The 20,728-nt window shown below is 41.1% G+C and overlaps 2 long non-coding RNA genes across 10 annotated transcripts; one reads left to right on the forward strand and one right to left on the reverse strand.

Moving 5' to 3' along the window:
- Window positions 1-6,073: 6,073 nt before the first annotated feature.
- On the forward strand, window positions 6,074-11,086 carry LOC112433173 (uncharacterized). Of its 7 annotated transcripts, none has more exons than XR_013099505.1 (7): window positions 6,074-6,221; window positions 6,515-6,593; window positions 8,412-9,156; window positions 9,632-9,762; window positions 10,015-10,123; window positions 10,229-10,350; window positions 10,493-11,086. It is a non-coding gene; the product is annotated as an uncharacterized LOC112433173 (long non-coding RNA). The 7 variants fall into 7 exon arrangements; XR_013099510.1 differs by having other exon boundaries at window positions 10,015-10,053; XR_013099506.1 differs by having other exon boundaries at window positions 9,637-9,762.
- Window positions 11,087-12,926: 1,840 nt separating this feature from the next.
- LOC112433472 (uncharacterized) lies at window positions 12,927-17,373 on the reverse strand. 3 transcript variants are annotated; one of them, XR_013099513.1, is made up of 6 exons: window positions 17,224-17,373; window positions 16,852-16,930; window positions 15,686-15,771; window positions 14,835-14,992; window positions 14,352-14,406; window positions 12,927-13,419 (listed from the first exon to the last, which is right to left on the reverse strand). It is a non-coding gene; the product is annotated as an uncharacterized LOC112433472 (long non-coding RNA). The 3 variants fall into 3 exon arrangements; XR_013099512.1 differs by having other exon boundaries at window positions 12,927-13,416; window positions 14,352-14,409; XR_013099511.1 differs by having other exon boundaries at window positions 14,352-14,409.
- Window positions 17,374-20,728: the final 3,355 nt, after the last annotated feature.

The raw sequence follows: 20,728 nt of genomic DNA on the forward strand, positions 1-20,728 counted from the left end.
AACTCAGTATTCTTCGTCCTCCAAACACGACGAGTTGAGTTTATACCAAAAAGTTCTACTTTGGTTTCATCTGACCACATGACATTCTCCCAATCCTCTGCTGTATCATCCATGTGCTCTCTGGCAAACTTCAGACGGGCCTGGACATGCACTGGCTTCAGCAGCGGAACACGTCTGGCACTGCGGGATTTGATTCCCTGCCGTTGTAGTGTGTTACTGATGGTGACCTTTGTTACTTTGGTCCCAGCTCTCTGCAGGTCATTCACCAGGTCCCCCCGTGTGGTTCTGGGATCTTTGCGCACCGTTCTCATGATCATTTTGACCCCACGGGATGAGATCTTGCGTGGAGCCCCAGATCGAGGGAGATTATCAGTGGTCTTGTATTTCTTCCATTTTCTGATGATTGCTCCCACAGTTGATTTTTTCACACCAAGCTGCTTGCCTATTGTAGATTCACTCTTCCCAGTCTGGTGCAGGTCTACAATACTTTTCCTGGTGTCCTTCGAAAGCTCTTTGGTCTTGGCCATGGCGGAGTTTGGAGTCTGACTGTTTGAGGCTGTGGACAGGTGTCTTTTATACAGATGATGAGTTCAAACAGGTGCCATTCATACAGGTAACGAGTGGGGGACAGAAAAGCTTCTTACAGAAGACGTTACAGGTCTGTGAGAGCCAGAGATTTTCCTTGTCTGAGGTGACCAAATACTTATTTTCCACCCTAATTTACGAATAAATTCTTTACAAATCCTACCATGTGGATTCATGGATTTTTTTTTCACATTCTGTCTCTCACAGTTGAAGTGTACCTCTGGTGCAAATTACTGACCTCTGTCATCATTTTAAGTGGGGGAACTTGCACAATCGGTGGCTGACTAAATACTTTTTTGCCCCACTGTATGTTGGAAGTAGCTTTAGTTGAGGATTGCAGATTTAACATCTTTGTATGTTGATCCTGCAGACATCTGTGGCATTTGGAGCTTTGCTCAGATGTCTAGATAACAGGGGTCAGCAGTAGTCACCAAAGTCACCTTTAAGATAAAATGATGAACTTTTTACAAGCAAGTAGACATTTACAGTTAATTTATGAGAATTTTTATATCCTCTGTAGTTTTCAGTGAAAACCCGCAAAAATTTAGATGTGTGTCTTTGGCTTGGCGGTGGAGGGGGAGGTCAGAGATTTAAAACAACAAAGCTACATGTGAGGGCGTGCAAAGCCACCGGATATAATCCAAGAGCAACATAATTTACTGTTTGCTAAGTTTAGGAGCCAAAAATTTTGTATGTGCTTAATCTAACATACAGTAGGTATCTACAAAATGTGAGGTAGTTATAGAAAAACATTTTTTCTTTGGTGGTTGCGATTAAGCTTCACTTTATTTATTAAATTATTTTGTAGTTTCTGGGAGTTATATTTCAACTTGAGTTCAGCTTTTTTCCTTTTATTTGGTTGTCAGAGAATTTATTTTACTTTTCTTTGTCACTGTGGCTTCAGTAATTACTCACCAAGCCCTGTAAAAGGGTCACTACATGTGATCAGATGAAAAGGGAGCAAGAGATAGAGATAATGTTGTTTTCATAGTTGTAGAAACAAAACCTCATGTGAGAGCATGTAGTAGAAGCGCGACAGCAGATGCAGCAGGCCCCTTTTTTGAATTACCCAGGATAAGAAAGAATAACGTCTGTGCACACTGTCTTAAAAAATAAGCATCAGCTCATTCAAACGCTGGCTGCTGTGAGTTTTACTCAGAGATGACTTAAATTGTAGTTTATGGGAAAGAATTACAATAGTTACACTAGTGACAGTGATGAGAAATGAAGTTAAAACAAATATCCAATGAAAGTTTTCAAAGTTTAAATCCTAGAAGCTGTGAAAATGCTGTTTGTAAAAGAGCTGGTGAGAAATGTTAAAACTTTAATGATGTTTTTAAGAGAAAAACGGGATTGTCAAGACTACGGACACTTTTCTGTAGTTTTCTCTGAGTTAACCAGTCATGAGATTACTGTGCAAGAACATTCAGCATGTTTTCAAAAAATATGTGATTTATTTTATTTATTTATTTATTTTTAAAAATGTAATTTTAAATTGAACTCAATTACAGTCACTGGCCACTTCATTAGGTACACCTGTTTAACTGCTTGCTATCTCAAACATTTAATCAGCCAATGGCACACCAGCTATTCCACGCAGACATGGTCAGGATGACACGCTGTAGTTCAAACTGAATGGAGAAACTCACACTTTAAGTGAATTTAAACCTTGGATCGTGGTTGATGCCAGACAAGCTGGTCTGAGTGGTTCACAAACTGTTGGTCCACTGGGATTTCCCCATGCAAACATCTCCCAGGTTCAGTCTGAAAAAGAGAACATATCCAGTGAGCGGCAGTTCTCTGGGTGAAAATGCCTTGATGATACCAGAGGTCAGAGGAAAGACCAGACTGCTTCAAGCTGATAGGAAGGCACACAGCTCAAGTAACCACTCATTACAACCAAGGTATGCAGAAGAGCATCTCTGAATGCACACCACATCCAGCCTAAAGCAGATGGGCTACAGCAGCAGAAGACCACACTGACTGTTGAGCCTGTTAGTTAAGAACAGGAAACTGAGGCTGAAATTCACACAGATGCTACAGAAGATTAAAAAGACATTGCCTGGTCTGATGAGTCTGCAGTGACATTCAGGTGGTAGGAACAAAATTTAGCATATAAAACATCAAAACACGGATCCATCCTGGTTTATATGAGAAGTTCGGGCTGGGACATTTTCTAGGCACACATGGGGCCTCTTAGTACCAACTGGGGATCCGCCACAGTGTACCTGCCGACCATGTTCATCCCTTGATGACCACAGTGTACCCATCTTCTGATTGCTGCTTCCAGTGAAGATCATAGAGAAGATGTGGTGGAACAGGAGCTTCACATCATGTATGTGAAACTGGCAAATCTGCAGTAGCTGTGTTACAATATGGACCAAAATCTCAGAAAAATGTTTCCAGCAACATGTTGAATCTCTGCAATAAGAATTAAGGCAGCTCTGAAGGCAAAAGGACATCTAAGCTGAACTATTTTTATTTAGTACAACATACAATAATAATCAGAGACCTCGATGTGATATGTTGTTATCATCCAATTTTTTGGCAGCATTTTGAGAACTCCTACACTGCAAAGTCAGGTAGAGAGTCGCCCCCACCCACCTTTTCATCCAGCACCTGTGGGATGAATCAGAGCTGTGACTGAGAGACAAACTTCTCTCACAACATCAGTGAGCAGCCCCGCTAATACACTTTTGACAGAGAATGCATTTTTCTTGGGAATTGTTCCCAGGAGGAGACTGAAGCCTGTTAGCGGCACAATCCTGATATGAAGTGTCCAGTATTCAGATATGGGTGTGCTGTCTAGGTCAAATGATCTCATGTCACAAAGTTAGCTTATTACAAAACATATAAAACCTTTTCTTTTTTTGCTTGTTGATTTTGCACTTTCTTACTCACACCGTGCCACTTCATCTCTCTGTTTCTCTTCTCTCTCTCTCCCTCGCTTTCACTCACTCCATTGCTCTACTGTGATCCAGCTGTCCACCCCCATTCATCATCCCGCCACTCTCCCCCACACAGAATTATTATTTCTTTGATGTGTTACCAGTTGAAAACAAATCCATTTTTCTGGCCATCAATTTATCATTTGGAATGGGGAGTCACACTTGAGTTGTAGGGGCAGCCACATTTTCCCAATTCCAACTTGGACTGGAAAGCTATGTGTGTTTGTTTGTGTTCATGATCGAGTGTGTATATATGAACATGAAAGGCATGCATCCTGTTGTAATCAGAGCTGAGATGCAGCATGAGGGAAATCAGAGGTAAATAGAAATGATGGGATGAAATAGAGGAAGTAGCTGTTTGGATAAAAGAGAGAGATGAGAGAGAGAGAAAGAGAGAGAGAGGGGGCTTCCCTCTTCCTGTCGTCCTCCTTCACCTAACGTCTGTGATAATTTATCATTCCTCCTAGCTTGGCTGACAAACTATTTGCAGGAAAATGAGTTTTTCCGCCACGGATTTGTCCTCTGGGAATAGAAAGGGGAGCTGCTGTGGTTTTATTCCATCACACACACACACATATCCAGATGTAGGGTTTTTCATGCACGCACACACTCTCACGCGTGCACTCTGAGGTCTCCAGTATTTATTGGGGGGGGAGGGGGAGGTGGTTAAGATAAATGAGGTAAATTAATAGAGTCACTGAGGGAAAAGATCCGCTTCCACACCAGCAGATCCGCAACTGACACACAAAAGATAAGCTCACGCACCGCCGCTGTCCCACCCTCATATCCTTCCCTCTGTTTCCCCCACCCTCGTACACCTACCAAGCCCCCCCTCCTCCCCAAGTTCCCCCTCACTTGGCTCTCCAGTCCCCCTGATCCCTCGTTTGCCCTCCCACAGATGACAAATGTAACACTCAGACAAACAGCGATCATTGCCATACAGCATAATGTCAGCTTAGATCAACACAGGGACAAAAGCAAATATCACAGCATCAACACTGCATTACAAGCGCCGTGTATGGGTGTGCGTGTATGTGCATGTGTGCGTGCATGTGTGCACGTGCACCGTTATTACAGCAGCTGGCCCGGGTCACTGGATTCCAATCTCACTTTCAACCTCATCAACCAAGATATCGACAGTGTGCTTGACAGAGAATTACACGACAGTAAAGGCCTAATTACATTGCTATTACCCTGGGCTATTCATAATAGTCATACACAACGCATCAGTTGGACATCGCCGCTGTAAATCTACAGGCATACAGTCTGTCTCTCTTAATGCCTGTTAGTATTATGACATTCACTTTTCTTTCACTTTATTGGCAGCTGACAACAGGTAATATACCAAAATCAGAGATGCCAGGATACTGCAGGATGGATATCCCACTTTGCCCCATGTCTACAGTAATTTTTATGTCCTGCTGAACCTGTTTACCATTAAGCCATCATGCTGCGTGGGATTTCTGTCTGCCTGCACTGACAGCACACTTAAACCTCTTATTTTAGCTGCTCACGCTCTGTTCAATATGCCAAACTTATAAGGCATAATCAGCCGACCTAAAGTAGCAAAGCAGCTAAATTGCTAAATAATGTCACAAATTATATATGGATCTACTTCTTTTTAGGTGAGGTGGTTTGGTGTTATGTGTACTCTACAGTGTCCTTTGTCCTTTATCACACCCAACACAGACCAACCAGTGGGAGCCTTCTTCCTGTTAAAACAGAGTTTTTCCTTCCTACTGTTGCCAAGTGCTTGGTCACTGGGTGTCATGTGATTGTTGGGTTTCTTGCTATTACTGTAGGGTCTTTACCTTACAATATAAAGCGCCTTGTGGTGACTGCTGTTGTGAACTGGCACTATATTAATTGAATTGAATTGAATTGAATTGAATTGAATTGAATTGAATTGAATTGAATTGAATTGAATTGAATTGAATTGAATTGAATTGAATTGAGTCATTCCTGTGCCACATCTCGATGGACAAAAGGGATTTAAAACATTTGTGACTCATTAAATTAGTGAGTATTTAAATGTTTCTCCAGTGATTGCTTGAGGTTGGCTACAAATCCAAGTCCCTATGGACTCCCATGCTAAATGAAAACATAATTATGTTTACAGCCTAGTTAAAAAAAACATCAGTTTTCCCTTTAGGATAACAGTAGAGAGGTAAACTTTTTTTTTTTTTTATTAAATTTGCCCATGAAATTGTATATAATAAAGGAAGTGTTTGCTTTGGTGACAGATAGGTGCAATTTTGTCCTGTTCAGCATTTTTTTTTTGTACCCTAGTAAACATTGCTTTTAGGTTTTCTTCTGAGCACATTTTGTTACTGGTGAAAATATGCACAGCCCTTAATGTCATAATTAATAAAAATGATCCTAGACGACCAAGCTGGCTATCCAGATATGTTTAAGTTCCAGTTTAACAAAACCAGGATGACTAGGCTTGTCCAGATACCCTGTGCAGCTGCTCTTACGCGCAGCATCCATGAGTCTAAGGCATGCTCACAGTATACAGCTACGATCCTGTTCACCCAACACGTTCTCACTCCCAACTCGTCAAACGTGTGACGCATGGTCAGGCTCCCTCTGCTGCACTTATGGACGCGCAGGGTACCCCCCTCGCGTCGGGAATTGACGTGAAGGGTCCTCCGATTGAAGAGATTGCCGCGGAAGAGCCTGTTGTCGGTATATTTATATATTTCCGAAATCACTTTGTAGTGACGTATACTGAACACAATAAATTATATAATGTAAACAACTACCTGAAAAACAGGTAGAACGATACTTTTGTATGGTTTATTGCATTTGTGGAGGGAGTGATGTATGCTGGGTAATGGCACAGCTAGCTACTGGGTGACTTTATTCACCCGCTTCGGCTGTTATCAGTCCATACAATGGGCGTTATTAGCACAAATCAGTCCCATAGATATGGGCCATCTCCTGCTAGATTGTTCAGAAGGTTGTTCTCATCCATCCAGATGGAGGATCACTAACAGGAGCGTGGAAGACTCCAGAATCCACTCTGGCTACTATCCGGTGGATATGCAGTGTTTACAGGTAAGACCGTTTAAACGGACAGCATTTATAGAATGACTATTAAAAGTCAGCGAGTGTCAGTAATGTTAATGTGGTTATGTTAGTAATACACAGAGTGCTAATATAACAGCTTTAAGATGCATTTGTAGATGTTATTACGTGTTTTACCGTCTTTATGGTGCTAGCTTAAAGTTACGGTGTAAACGTTAGCTTATATTGGAGGAAAGCTGTTACTGGTTAAACGATGTTAGCACAGAAATATTAGCTTCTGTCATGACTGATGAAGTTACTAGTTAATAAAGTTTCCAGTAAAGTGTTTAATCGCAGCCACAGACTGACAGCAAATATCTCGATTAGCTTCAGTGCATCTATAATAAATATGTGCAAGTTTCAGTGCTTCGTTTAAACTGTATGATACTTATACTGACCCAGGGTCAGTGTAAAATACAATCCCAGCTGTGTGAACAAAGCCTGGCTCCTTTAATCCTGCATGACAAACCTCAGGATGCAGGTTATTATTACGCTTTCCTGCTGGCACACCTGTCACACCTGAGAGTCAGCTAGAAACTTACAGTGACGTGGACATCATGCAAAGACTGCCAGACTCTGTAATACTGCAAATGATCAGTGACTCAGGTTAACACTAAACTTTAAACGGCACCTCTGTGTCTCTGTGTGCTGAACATCTAGGATTGAGTCAGGCTGCATCAGCTGAAGCTGTTATTTGTATATATCAGTATTTTTTATTCAGGTGTGGGGAAAATACGTAAGACTGCAGTGAAGCGATGCACCAGAGTAATCCCTGGCCAAAGGTATCGTACTCAAATCAGACTACTGATCCAGCCACATCAGCCTTTTGTGAGGTCTGTTTAAAGTTGACTAAAAGTCAACTGCAGGTTCCTGAGAGGTGGACTGTGAGCACAGAAACACATGTTCATACATACAGCTGCAGCAAACTTACATTAATTTTAAATAGATTTGTTACTCTGATGTCTGTCTGTGTGTTAGTCCTCTGACAGACTGGTGACCTGTCCAGATGTGCTCTACCTATGACTACTGGGACAGGCTCTAGCTCCTGTAAAAGAAATTTTCTGTTATTCTCATTTGAAGTATTTAAGTGCTTATGCATATGCTTAGTTGTGACACTGTTACTGTTCAGTGAAAGTTTCTAAAACTAGATGAACTTACTTCAGCGTCAGCAGTTTGAGAAAACAACTCCCTTTACAGGTGCTGATAAGGCCAAGGGCACAAAACAGCACAACCATTGATGCGTTAGGTTTCATAGCGAGACATGTGAAGTGTGGTAGGATCAGTTTAACTTCCTCCCTCTTCCTTGGAATGCATAAAGGAGGAGGAGCACAACTTCTGTGGCAGCGCTGACATGACTGAACTGTGATGTTTGATGTGTGTCGGCGCAGTAATAAATAGCTTGATCACAGCTCTTTCTGTGTTGCAGACTTTATTTAAAAAATTCCACGACACCTCCCCCCCCCCCCCCCCCCCCCCCCTCCCACTGTGAACCTGAATTGAATATTCAGAAGACATTTGTTTAAATAGTTCTAGAAATCGGAGCTGTTGGTGTGTCCTTGGATTGTGTGGTAATAATATTAGAGCCTGCAATCTTTCTTACTGAATCTCTACTATGAGTCATGTTACCTGAGATTAATTCTATGTTTACCTGTCAGCCTGGACGAATGTGCTGTGTGAAGGAAATTAAATTAAATCAGATCTGAACTGCGTACATTTAAGGAACCTGTTAATATTTAATTGAAATATGAACCAGTGATTTTTTGATTGCTGATTCCAAGAGAGTCTTTAATTCTCTTCTCTGTTTTCCAGAACAGTTCTCCACAGTCGCTGTCCACATGGGTCAGTGGGACCAAGAAGCACTCTGCTAATGTGGGACTCTGACCAGCAACATCCAGCAGGACCCAGACAGCGTTTTCTATCTCCCAGCTGGAGTTTTTGTTTGTCTGTGACTAGAGAGTCAGATTTTTGTTGAGCTTCACACTTGCAGAGTTAAGTCAGTTTGCAGAGATCCCTCCCACCCTGGCTTTTATGTGCTAGATTTCTTATCTGAAACCACCACAGGTTAACACAGGCTACTGATCCCTGATGGGAGAATCATCAATTTTGGCAACAAAGAAGCCTGGTGGATGTTTGTTTACAGTCTGATGATGGGACATCATGCTCTGCATCTTCAAAGTTTGCCTCCTCATTATTATTCATACCCAGTAATGTGAAGTATGCTCATATCTACTATAACTGAACCAACCTGGTGCTCTTCATTTATGGAGGCTGTTGAGTCTGAATGTTGGATGTTGTGTATCTCGTGTTCTCTGGGCTTTGTTGTCCTCAGTCTTTTCGCAGGATCAGAAAACAAAACCAGGAGGCGCGTAAATGTTTCTTCTCCATGATGTTTCTTCAAATGTTTTTTCTGGATGATGATAAGACTGTGACACGGGATGCCACCTTTGGTCTTGTGATGAAGCAAAGCTCAGGAAGAAGTGTGATTAAATGGTACCCACATGTGTGCTGCTGAGAAGGATGTACAGGGGCACCTGCAGCCAAATCCAAGCCTCAGGTTAGTTGTAGTTGCAGAACGCTATAGACTGAGACAGCTGAGGCATCAAATGTTTGATTAAACGGATGAAAAAGAGAAGTTTCTTCCCTATAAATATCACTTCTTAAAATCTGTAGCAACTTCAAGTCTGTCAGCGTGCTGAGCATGCTCAGAATGTGACAATATATTTTTGTTCAATATTTAATTTCTTTCAGTTGCAATTGATAAATGAAAAAATATATATATTCTTATAATTTAGCAAACTAATTTATCAAAAAAAATATACATATAGCTGTATTAGTTTTAATAAATTAATTTGACAGCTGTATTGAAAATACCATATTGTATTCATACAGAATCAGTTTGGTATCATTGTTTGTCTGATTGCTGAAACTAAGAGCTACTTTGATCTGTTTAGATCTAAAGTATCCAAAGTTGAGCTCTGATGTTTCTTCACCCCTGTGTGTGTGATATGTGATTTCCTACATGCTGGCAGAGCAGAGCAGCAGTTTGTGCTCACAGATGGTGACGGTGTGGAGAGATGGTGGTGTTTCCTCAGAAGAACCAGCAGAGTCACTTGCTGACTGATGTTCGTCTGCACTGCACAGAGGAAATCAACTGACCGAGGTTTGTCCAGTGACGTGTTATGAAATGTATATTTGTTTTATGCTTACAGTTATGTTTTTCTTGACAGAGGCTCTGCAGAGGTTAGACAAAGCAGAGAAAACATGTGCTTTACATTTTACTGTGATTTATTGAGATATTTGTTGCCTGATGTTCAGCAGGAATGGAGAAATAGAATCAAAGGGAGATGTTTTTTATGTTTTTGTAATGATGTAAGTAAATCTTCAATATTATTTATTTGCTTGGTTATATTAGGAGTGTTTCTGAGTGAGGGGGAGAGGAGTCATCATCCAGGTAAAGTGACGTGGATCAGTGGATACACTTGTCTCCCCTTTAAAGGAGACGATCCAAGTCATCCTTAAATGTTAGTGCTTTCAAATACACAAACATTTTTAAAGGACAAAAATGAACATCCAACTTTGACTGTAACACAAAATAAATCTTTGCATGTGTGTTTTCAAACTCTCAGATGGGCAGCATATCAGTCTTGGACTGTCTAACCTGCCGGAGCAGCACTGAATGACCACCACACATGAGCATGTTCCTGCAACATTCAGCATCTGATCCTTCATCTGTGTGCTTCTGCTTTTGGTAAGTAGAGTTACCCAACTCCAGTAACTCTAAACACATGCCATCAATTTCTGACGGCCTGGTTACTTCCTGTCAGTTACTTTAGAAACCATGTGGTCACCTGACCTAACACTGTTTCTTCTTCTTCCCCTTAATGTTCAAGTGTCACATGTCAAACAGCTGGAGAGGAAACTACACCAGTGTACTGGGATGTTTCACCAACACGTGCCAGATGCTGTTCCTTCATGGTGACATCACCAGAGACAGCCCCGCCCACCTCAGGACCTCGCCATTGATCATGATGATTATAATGATGACAGCGAGCGGAACTAAGACTGTAAAAATCCACAACCAGAATGTTTCTTTCTAATTATGAATGAATACTGAGAGCCTCTTTCTGTGTTTTGTCTGTTTTGTTTTTTACCTCATTTGTTTCTAACAAAGTTCACAAACTCACACAGTTTACATTCTGTATGTTTCCATCTTTACCAGCCACTCTAACTGCATTTAAGAAAATAATCCTTAGAAATCGTCATTTTTCTCTTTTGTAATTGATGATAATTCAGTGAATATACTGCGCTGCTTCCTTTTATTGCATCACACATTCCTTTATGTTTTTCAGTGTCCAGTTATTTTTTACTGCTGTTTGAATTCTCTGTATGTTTGACCCTGTAGACAGTTTGATGGACTGCTTGTCTTCCTGTTTGTAACCGCCGCCTGTTTTTTAATAAAGATTTGGATTTCTGACTTCAACACAGCCTCTGTGTGTCCTCCCTTTGTGTCCTCTTCCTCTGTGAATGTGTTGCATGTGTCACAGATTCATTTTATTAACAGCTTTCCCACAGTGAGTTGCATCAGCATTCATTCACAGCACATTGCAGAAGGATTCAGATTAATACAGTGATCTTATGGTCAGAATCATCCTGACAGAGTGCCACTGTAAATGATCTTTCATCAGGTAAATTTTAAAGTTCAGGGGCAGGAGTTATGAAGAATCATACTGACATTAGGACTAATAATATGTACTTACAAAGTCAAAGTTTTTTTAATTATGCTAGAATATTGGAAGACAATCAACTTTTAGTGTTTTCCGCATATTAATTATTCTGAAATAGAGACGGTGACTCTAACTGTACAGAAGCACTAAACAACTGACAATCTAACAGACATCATTGGCCTGAGCTGTCATGCACAGTGAGTCTGATCCTTTGCTGTGAGAGTCTGACAAGCATGTTTCTGGTCAGTTTGGAACAAATAATATCACAATGTTGATCTTTTTTTCAATATTCCTTCTCTTTTACGACATAAACTGTGATCAAAGCTACTTATGTTCACAGCATGTAATAATACTGACAGTCCAGGGCATTGTGGTCTGTTGAGCTAGGGTTAGGGTTAGCAATTCAGACATATGTAATCAATATTAAACGATCTGACGTGGGCCACTGTCCACAGTGTTGGGAAATCCATACCAGGCTGGAACAAGTCAAGGTAGGTGAGCATCCACGAGAAGACACAGCAGATGCATCCTACTAATACTGACAGGACCAGGAGACTCCAGAAACCGAGCATCTTCTCTTCAGTGCCATCCTCTCCTGTCACCCTCTCTACCCGCAGCTCTTTAAGTATGGGTTAGATAAGGGCGCAGAGAAACCCTTATTACTAATTTGTATTATAATTCAATTTTCATGAAATATTCATATTCAGTATCGGTCCTTTTATATTATAACCACGTATCCACCCAGGCTCATGGTGGGGCAGGGCTCTGTCCTGGGATGCTTGAGTACAAGGTAATGTACACCCTGACAGTCTAACTGTAAGCAACAGTCTAAATGTAAAGTGCATTCTACACTCCTCTTCAATAAATCATATGCAAAGAGTCATTCAGGACTGTAAAACGTCAACTACAGAACCCAGAGTCTTCATCATTAAATCTCTGGTTGCTTCATTTTTCTATCCTATATCAGATACTTTAAGGTTAGGTTAGGTAAACTTGCATTCTCATGGTGAGGCAAAGTGCTTTATGTGTGTGTGTGCGTGTCATGAACGGCTATAAAAGGCCTATAATTAAAGAACAAAGCGGGGTTTGAGTTCGAGTTGCGGCAGACTGTCACTACTTGTAAATGGAACGCAGCCTTCCTACGGCGGACAGCTAATAACAGGAATCGGACGCGGTCCAGCCAAGTCCACAGCAACCACCATAGCAACCGCCTAGCATGACCTTAAAAACATTTTCTGTCTTCATAACTATCAAAAACGTGAAATGATTTGCAAAGTGTGAAAGTGTTACAGCTGCAGAGAGCTATGGCGGTATCTTTGGAAGCTGTTTACATAGCTAATAATATACGATGTAACCATGGAGACAGTCAGTCACGTGAGCTAGCGGTGCATGTTTACTACAGTGAATAAGGTGATTGCGTGCACAGCGTCCACACGCTGCAGAGGGTAAAGACATTACTTCAATATTGTTTTATATTGATATATATTTGCCTTCTGTTGACCATCACCTCAGGTTCACCATCACAGTTTCAGCATACAGATGCACACTGTGTAAATATGAACACATTCAAAAACTCATGTCTCAGAAATAAGCACGGCTGTTCATGTTTGTCATTAGAGTTTTATTTGTAAGAAAATTATGAGCTTCATATTGTGCATCAAATAAAAGAACATTTCACAACTGAGTCAACAGAAACAGGAAACAGAAATGTCTCTAATGTAGACGTGTACAGTGTAGTGTAAGCATTAAAAGATCACAAAGGAAACACTAACATTTATGTGAAACTAATTGTAATAAAAAAAATGAACAGGTAGTTTATAGATGTAAAAGAAAGAATCTGAAAACAACACTTTTTTGGTCTAAGTGATCAAAGTAGAAAACAGAAGTGATGTTCAAGAACAAACCGTAGCTGCACTAATATTACACATCTCCATTGATGTGGTGAACAGACATGTTGCTTTTAAAACCACATGCAGTGTGTGACCGTGACTGTTCACTGAGACCATGAACGCCACTTCGCTGAAGCCTTCGCCTTCTTCTTCTTCTTCTTCTTCTAAATTGGAAGCAGAAGGAGCACGAGCTGCTTTGATCTACTGAAAGGAAAAAGCAGAACATCTGAGCTGAAACCATTAAGACAGGAACAATCATTCAATGCAGTGTCTCACGTATCTTAGCCTGTTACAACTGTTGATACAAGCTAAATACGGTTAACACACAGTGTCAGGGAGCTCCAGTGTGGGAACTAGTGGCTTTAGGTTTGTAGTCATTTAACTTTCATCCATTCATTCATTTAATTCAGGAGGAAGAAATGTCAGGTGGGTGCAGGCTGGTTACATGCATTTGGTCCCATGCTGTCTTTAACTAAATGACTTGGTTCATTTTATGGCTGGGCTGTATGTGGGGTTATATCATGTTATTTGGGCAGGAGTACCTGTCCCCTGTTAGACTTAGAAAGTTTCTCCATAAGTAGAGTTTCTAACTCTGCTAGCACATCTGTGGCTGACAGCTTTTTGGTGGCTCTTTTTACCCCACACTGGTTGTGAGTGTGTAAATAGCCCCACTAGTTCTTTTGGGTTGCAGTTAACTTGGGAGGAAGGGGTAGGTCTGCCATGACTAGATGAATAACAATTATCTGGGATACATAAATTTCATAATGCATGCATATATCTCTATAAACCTGCCTGTGGGCTGCCATTTTTACATTCAGTTATTTCTTTGTTGAATCTAAATAATGAATGTGTTACAGTTAAAGTGACACTGGTCAGTGTAAATGGCTCATTGGGACACAGAAACCTTTAAATTAAACACTATCACCTGATATCGAGTGTCAAACAATATCAAAGCTGTAAATGCTGTTTACAGTCAGAATTTATAAAACTATGATTGTAAATAAATTCAAACAAGTGAGCTTTTCTCTTTGTGCTGAATATCAACACTGTGGTTTCTTAGACTGTAAGCTTTACTTCAGCACAACCAGTTGTAGAAGCTGCCACTCCAAATGTCTTTGATAACAAGACAAAAATACCTTTTCAGTCCACGGCCTGAAGTTCTTCTCCGACATCTTCTGACATCGGCTTTGTCTGCTGGTTTGAAGACAATAAACCACAAAAAGATGATTTAGTCACTTTGTCTGCGTCATGCAGCTCGAATGTGTCGTGTAACGATGTTGAATAGCCGTCGTTATCCCTCTGCTGTGTCAGTAGGATTGTACTGTACAGCATCTCATTGATATGTGAAAAATGCTAATGTAACACGATAACAGACTTACATCATTAAAACATAAAGGGCAGGAGATATTTAGATATTTTTATATTTATATTACATTTTATAGCTGACGGATATTACTAAATAGATAGAATTTACTAAATAGCTGGATGAACATGAAAAATATGTCTATAAAAACAAATGACCATGAGAGCCAGTAGAATTAATTCAACTGGACACTCAAAAGATGTCCTTAAATGCTCTTTAAGTGGCAGAACAGATGAACAAACAGTTAATCGCTTACTTGAGATGAAATCTGCTGAGCTACTTTGAAAACAGCTTCTAACTGGTTCCTCCTTTAACAGGATGACGGCTCAGGGGTAAGGCCATCATGCAGTCCAGCAACCTTTATGGTTCTGCTTTGATTCACCAGGAACTATTAGGGAAACCTTCCAGCGCCTCCTGTGAAAGACACAGGCATAAACACACAAACATTTATTAACATGTTCCACAGTCTTCCAGTTTGATTTTCTCATCCTGTGGACAACAACGTACATGGATGCAGGTTTATTGTTAACTTTTGTAAGGTTTATTTACTGAACATATCCAGCTGCAGCTCCACTGTGATCCTGAACTGGATAAGCACTTAAGAAAATGTGTGAATAAATGGACAAACATCAACTTACTATATTTATCCAAACAGACGGGACCAATAATGCTTCACTGAGTTAGAGACTTTAACGTCTCTTCTATGTAAGACAACAAAGGTTTTTCAGACTGCATGTAGCTGTCCTCTATGTCAGCTCACACATTTACATTCATGTCACACTTATTTCTGCTTTCCCATTTTATAATTATTACTTACATTTTGATTAGATACCTTGAGTTTGTAAATGATCAGATTACATAATTGGAATACAATGTATCCAATTCAGGGTTGCGGGAGGATGAAGCCTATCCCAGCTGATACAGGACAAAGACAGGCTGCCAGTTTATTGCAGGGCTAACACGATATGTGTAACAGAAAATCCACTTAAATGTTTGATATTTCTTATAATAATCATAATTATGACTATTATTTAAAGGTTTCTTTATAAATACATTTTGATTTTTATAACCTCTAAAATATAAACCTGAGCCGTTTCAGATTCTGACCTCTGACCTCACTGCAGCTCCCTCTTGGAAGTACGTCTGCTTCTTGTCTACCCCCAGTGTTGACCGCCTGCCCTTGATATCACGTACTGTACCCGAGGAACAGAAAAGGACAAACACTTGCCTTCATTTAAGAAGTACATTCATACAGAGGTAATCTATGGAAACACACTAGTTCACCCTTTGGGAGAAATCAGTTCCTGTGAAACATTTCTGTAAATGAACATCATGTGGAGAATGAATGAAATGAGTTCTTCAGGTGACTCAGCAGTCCCACACTGACAAATGAAATCTAGTTAAACTATTAAGCATCTTTGCTCTTCTGAAATCTGTGTTAAACAACAACAAACATAAGTTAGTAACAAAAATACAGCTGAGTAGAGGCTTTCCAAACCACCAGCAGCCATAATGCTAAATTTTAATCTTCAAATGTTTCTGAGCCGTCTTCAACCTGCTTTTAACACATTAAAGTCCCACAGTCAATGCAGCCTGACTCAATCCTAGATGTTCAGCACACAGAGACACAGAGGTGCCGTTTAAAGTTTAGTGTTAACCTGAGTCACTGATCATTTGCAGTATTACAGAGTCTGGCAGTCTTTGCATGATGTCCACGTCACTGTAAGTTTCTAGCTGACTCTCAGGTGTGACAGGTGTGCCAGCAGGAAAGCGTAATAATAACCTGCATCCTGAGGTTTGTCATGCAGGATTAAAGGAGCCAGGCTTTGTTCACACAGCTGGGATTGTATTTTACACTGACCCTGGGTCAGTATAAGTATCATACAGTTTAAACGAAGCACTGAAACTTGCACATATTTATTATAGATGCACTGAAGCTAATCGAGATATTTGCTGTCAGTCTGTGGCTGCGATTAAACACTTTACTGGAAACTTTATTAACTAGTAACTTCATCAGTCATGACAGAAGCTAATATTTCTGTGCTAACATCGTTTAACCAGTAACAGCTTTCCTCCCATATAAGCTAACGTTTACACCGTAACTTTAAGCTAGCACCATAAAGACGGTAAAACACGTAATAACATCTACAAATGCATCTTAAAGCTGTTATATTAGCACTCTGTGTATTACTAACATAACCACATTAACATTACTGACACTCGCTGACTTTTAATAGTCATTCTATAAATGCTGTCCGTTTAAACGGTCCTACCTGTAAACACTGCATATCCACCGGATTCCAGCCAGAGTGGATTCTGGAGTCTTCCACGCTCCTGTTAGTGATCCTCCATCTGGATGGATGAGAACAACCTTCTGAACAATCTAGCAGGAGATGGCCCATATCTATGGGACTGATTTGTGCTAATAACGCCCATTGTATGGACTGATAACAGCCGAAGCGGGTGAATAAAGTCACCCAGTAGCTAGCTGTGCCATTACCCAGCATACATCACTCCCTCCACAAATGCAATAAACCATACAAAAGTATCGTTCTACCTGTTTTTCAGGTAGTTGTTTACATTATATAATTTATTGTGTTCAGTATACGTCACTACAAAGTGATTTCGGAAATATATAAATATACCGACAACAGGCTCTTCCGCGGCAATCTCTTCAATCGGAGGACCCTTCACGTCAATTCCCGACGCGAGGGGGGTACCCTGCGCGTCCATAAGTGCAGCAGAGGGAGCCTGACCATGCGTCACACGTTTGACGAGTTGGGAGTGAGAACGTGTTGGTTCACCATGTGCATCATTTTTAGTTTAGCTTGGTAACATGCTAGCATTTCCTAATCAGCCATGAACATGAAACTCAGCTGAGGCTGGAAGAATCTGAAACTGACACCGTGATGGACGGTGCTGCACGAATGTGGAGAGCAGATCGCCAAAGTTAATACAATTCATGCTGAGAGGCAACATCGTGTCTGCTTCAAATCCACACACAAATGGTAACCTTAAACGTCCCGTATAACACTCCTTTGTAATTCATTCGTGACAGGCAGGTTGTATTTGTCGAAACCTAGCAACTTAACTGGAGCTATAAAATCACTCTCCAAGGACACTTCACAGCGATACTATTGGGTTAAAAAGGAAACTAGGAAACTAACTTTTTCTCCTTGGCAGTTTTGCACAGCATAAGTTCTTCTCTTAAGTGACCCCAATGTGCTGTGTTCCTGTTGTCACGTCTCTTCAGCAAGTTCATCAGAAGCAGGAAGTAATAAGGCACTAATCCAGAGGATGACACAAAGTGCTCTGTTTTTCTTTATTTTTTCATTTGCTTCACATTCTTTGATATTTTCTGCATTATGGCTACATACCACTCCGAGGATAATGAGGCTCTTTTACTTTACGTACGATCAGCTCTGCGGTCTCACTCTTTTTTTCTTGCAAGGAGAGCACCTGAGTTCCCCTGAGGACACTCGGCTCCACACCCCTTCAACTGTTGCAGCCAATTGCAAGCTTTGTGATGCACGTCTCCTTGGTAATCTCTTCTGAGTGACAGGTATGAAGACAAGGTCCACCAGCTGCTCTGATCAAAGTCTCCTTCTTTTACCCAGAGAGTGCTGTTGTCAGTTTGTGGCCTGTATCACCCACCCTCCTGCTTTGTGTAAATTATTAAGGAAATAACTGCACGTTTTAATAAGTTCCTCCACTTTTATGTTGTTTTAGGGGGGGAAGAAAGAAAAATACTGGAGAAAAAGACTCAGAGGAAATTAAAAACTTGATGGTGATCGGTCATGAAAGTGAAAGTTCCTATCTGACCACCGGTCCAAGTTGCATGTGGGCTAAACACAGCTCAACATTACGTCCGAGCCAAGCCCCTCTGCTGCTAATGGCTATTACTGCCAGCACGCCATTGTACGTCTCACAATAGCAATCATGCTGGGATTTTGTGTGGAGCTTGCTGGCAACAGTTATTAGCCCTCCGAAAGAAACTTAAAAGGGGAATCAGTGAAGAGAAGAACAAGAAGATTTGGGGTCCCAAGTTGTGTGGGGTGATGGCGGCGGAGGTGGTGGTGATGGAGGGGGTCAGCAGGGTGGAAGGGGGTGAGGTCAGAGGGTAACAGCAAAGCGGAAATGGGGAGGAACAAGGGAGAACAATGGACAGGGATGAACTAAGACAGACAAAGCTGGAGGGAGGGTGGACAGTGCACAAAACACAGGAAGATGGGAAGAAAAAGATGAAGGGACAGAATGGAGGGGAGCTACAACAGATGGTAAAGGCTGGTTGGAGAGAGAGAGAGAGGAGGCACTGAAAAGCTGCTGGCAACACATGCATCACGAGAGTAACAGCAAGGAAGGAAGGCTTGACACCTAAACATGTCTGGATGCCATATGGTAACATATACGCTACACTGTAGATCACTAAGGTTCACATGTCTGGAGCTTTGTGGGCAAAGTGTGAATCAAACTCCCCCCAATGAATGTGTACTTCTATGAACCCTCTCATGGCCCCAGTGACACACCTGAGGAGCTTCAGCTTAACAGAATAAGCCATCAAGTCCGAATTTGAGTGAATAAACATTCATTATAACAGAAATACTTGATATGTAAGCAGCAGTTATATTTTCCTCAAGCGTTTGTCAGTGTGAGAAGCCCCTTGTAGATAAGATTAGGATAGAAAATGTATGTTTTAGAAGTTGTGCGCTAAAATCGTTGCCCTAATGGGATCATCAATACTGAGATGTTTCTCCAGCTATTATGGCCTAATTATGTGGCTCATCTCGACTCGCTGACCACAAAGAGACAAGCGCCCACAAGGCTTAGATTTATTAAAGTTGTCATTAAGTGGATGTTTTTTTTTTTCTTCCTCTCCCATTTATCTTTACGGGAGCGCGCAGAAGCACAGAAGGCGATTTCTAGGCGCGTGCACAATGAGACGGACACCCGCACACTTCTGCTTAATCTGAGTGAGAGAGTCTGAGCTGTTAAATATTTGTGGAAACTTTGTTGTGTGTGCGCGCGCGTGCGCGTGTATTTTGACGAAATGACGAAATCGAGCTCGTGCCCAGGCGGACTGTGCGTCCTTGGCATTCGGCGGCTCCTTGCACACCTGATTTATCCCGTGCTACCCACCCACCCTCCTTTTCATGACATATTTTAGCTTTGAGACCAGGTTTATCACCTGAATAACCTGGAGATCGTTTCCAGGTCCAATTTTCTTCACAAACTCTAGGATATAAAGGAAATATAAAGAGGATAGTTGAGGATGATTTCCTATCTCTGGAGTCGGAAATGCTCGCTCTGGCTGACCTTTTACCCCCAACTTTTGTTGCCACCTGTAGCCGCAGGTCACAGGTTTCTTACAGGGACACACACTTTGCTCGGGGAAATCAGTCCGGAGATACACAACAAACACGACACACCCGGAGAAAAATAAAATAGTCCTATAAGTGGAATTTTTCTTTTGTCCTGAGTGCGCCTTTTAATTTTTAACCCAAACAGACCGAGCTGCTCTTGAGTCCCCTCCACCCCCACCCCCCCTGCGTGTGCCCCACTGAACATTTTCTGCACGTTTCAGAGACTTCCCACAGTTATCGCTCAGGGTAAATAAGTACACTTTTTCTAAATTGGCCGGCAGAGCAATCAAGAGGGAAGACGATGAGTTCCAAAGACATGAAAACTGAACGAGGAAGCAGAGAGTGGCTTAAAAGTCTGCCAACAAGCCTTTAGCGAGTCTTTATGAGGAACGATTTAACATTTGCTCACTTTGGGGATATATGAGGAGTGATGTTCATACAAGTGCACATCTTGTCTGGCGAGGATTGCATTTGGATAGCCTTGCAGTTATAACACTTATTCAAAATGAACACAGTAAATCCAGCCTAATGCGCCAGTCTGCGTGTAAATAGAGTTTTAGCAGTGATCTTGTTTTATCTTGTAAACACACTGGATTTAGTACGTTAATTACACAAATACAACCTTATGATGAGCTGTTTATAAAGTAAAGCCAAATCTTCTTCTTGTACAATAAAGTATATTCTATTTTTTCTATAATATTTTTACACCTAAATGCGCAATAATTCAAACTGAATTTATAGTTTAAGAGAAAACATTTGGATTGTAAATCTTGGACCATGGTATTCATTT

The sequence above is a fragment of the Maylandia zebra genome, linkage group LG7 (genome assembly GCF_041146795.1).
Source record: "Maylandia zebra isolate NMK-2024a linkage group LG7, Mzebra_GT3a, whole genome shotgun sequence".
Lineage (NCBI taxonomy): Eukaryota > Metazoa > Chordata > Actinopteri > Cichliformes > Cichlidae > Maylandia > Maylandia zebra.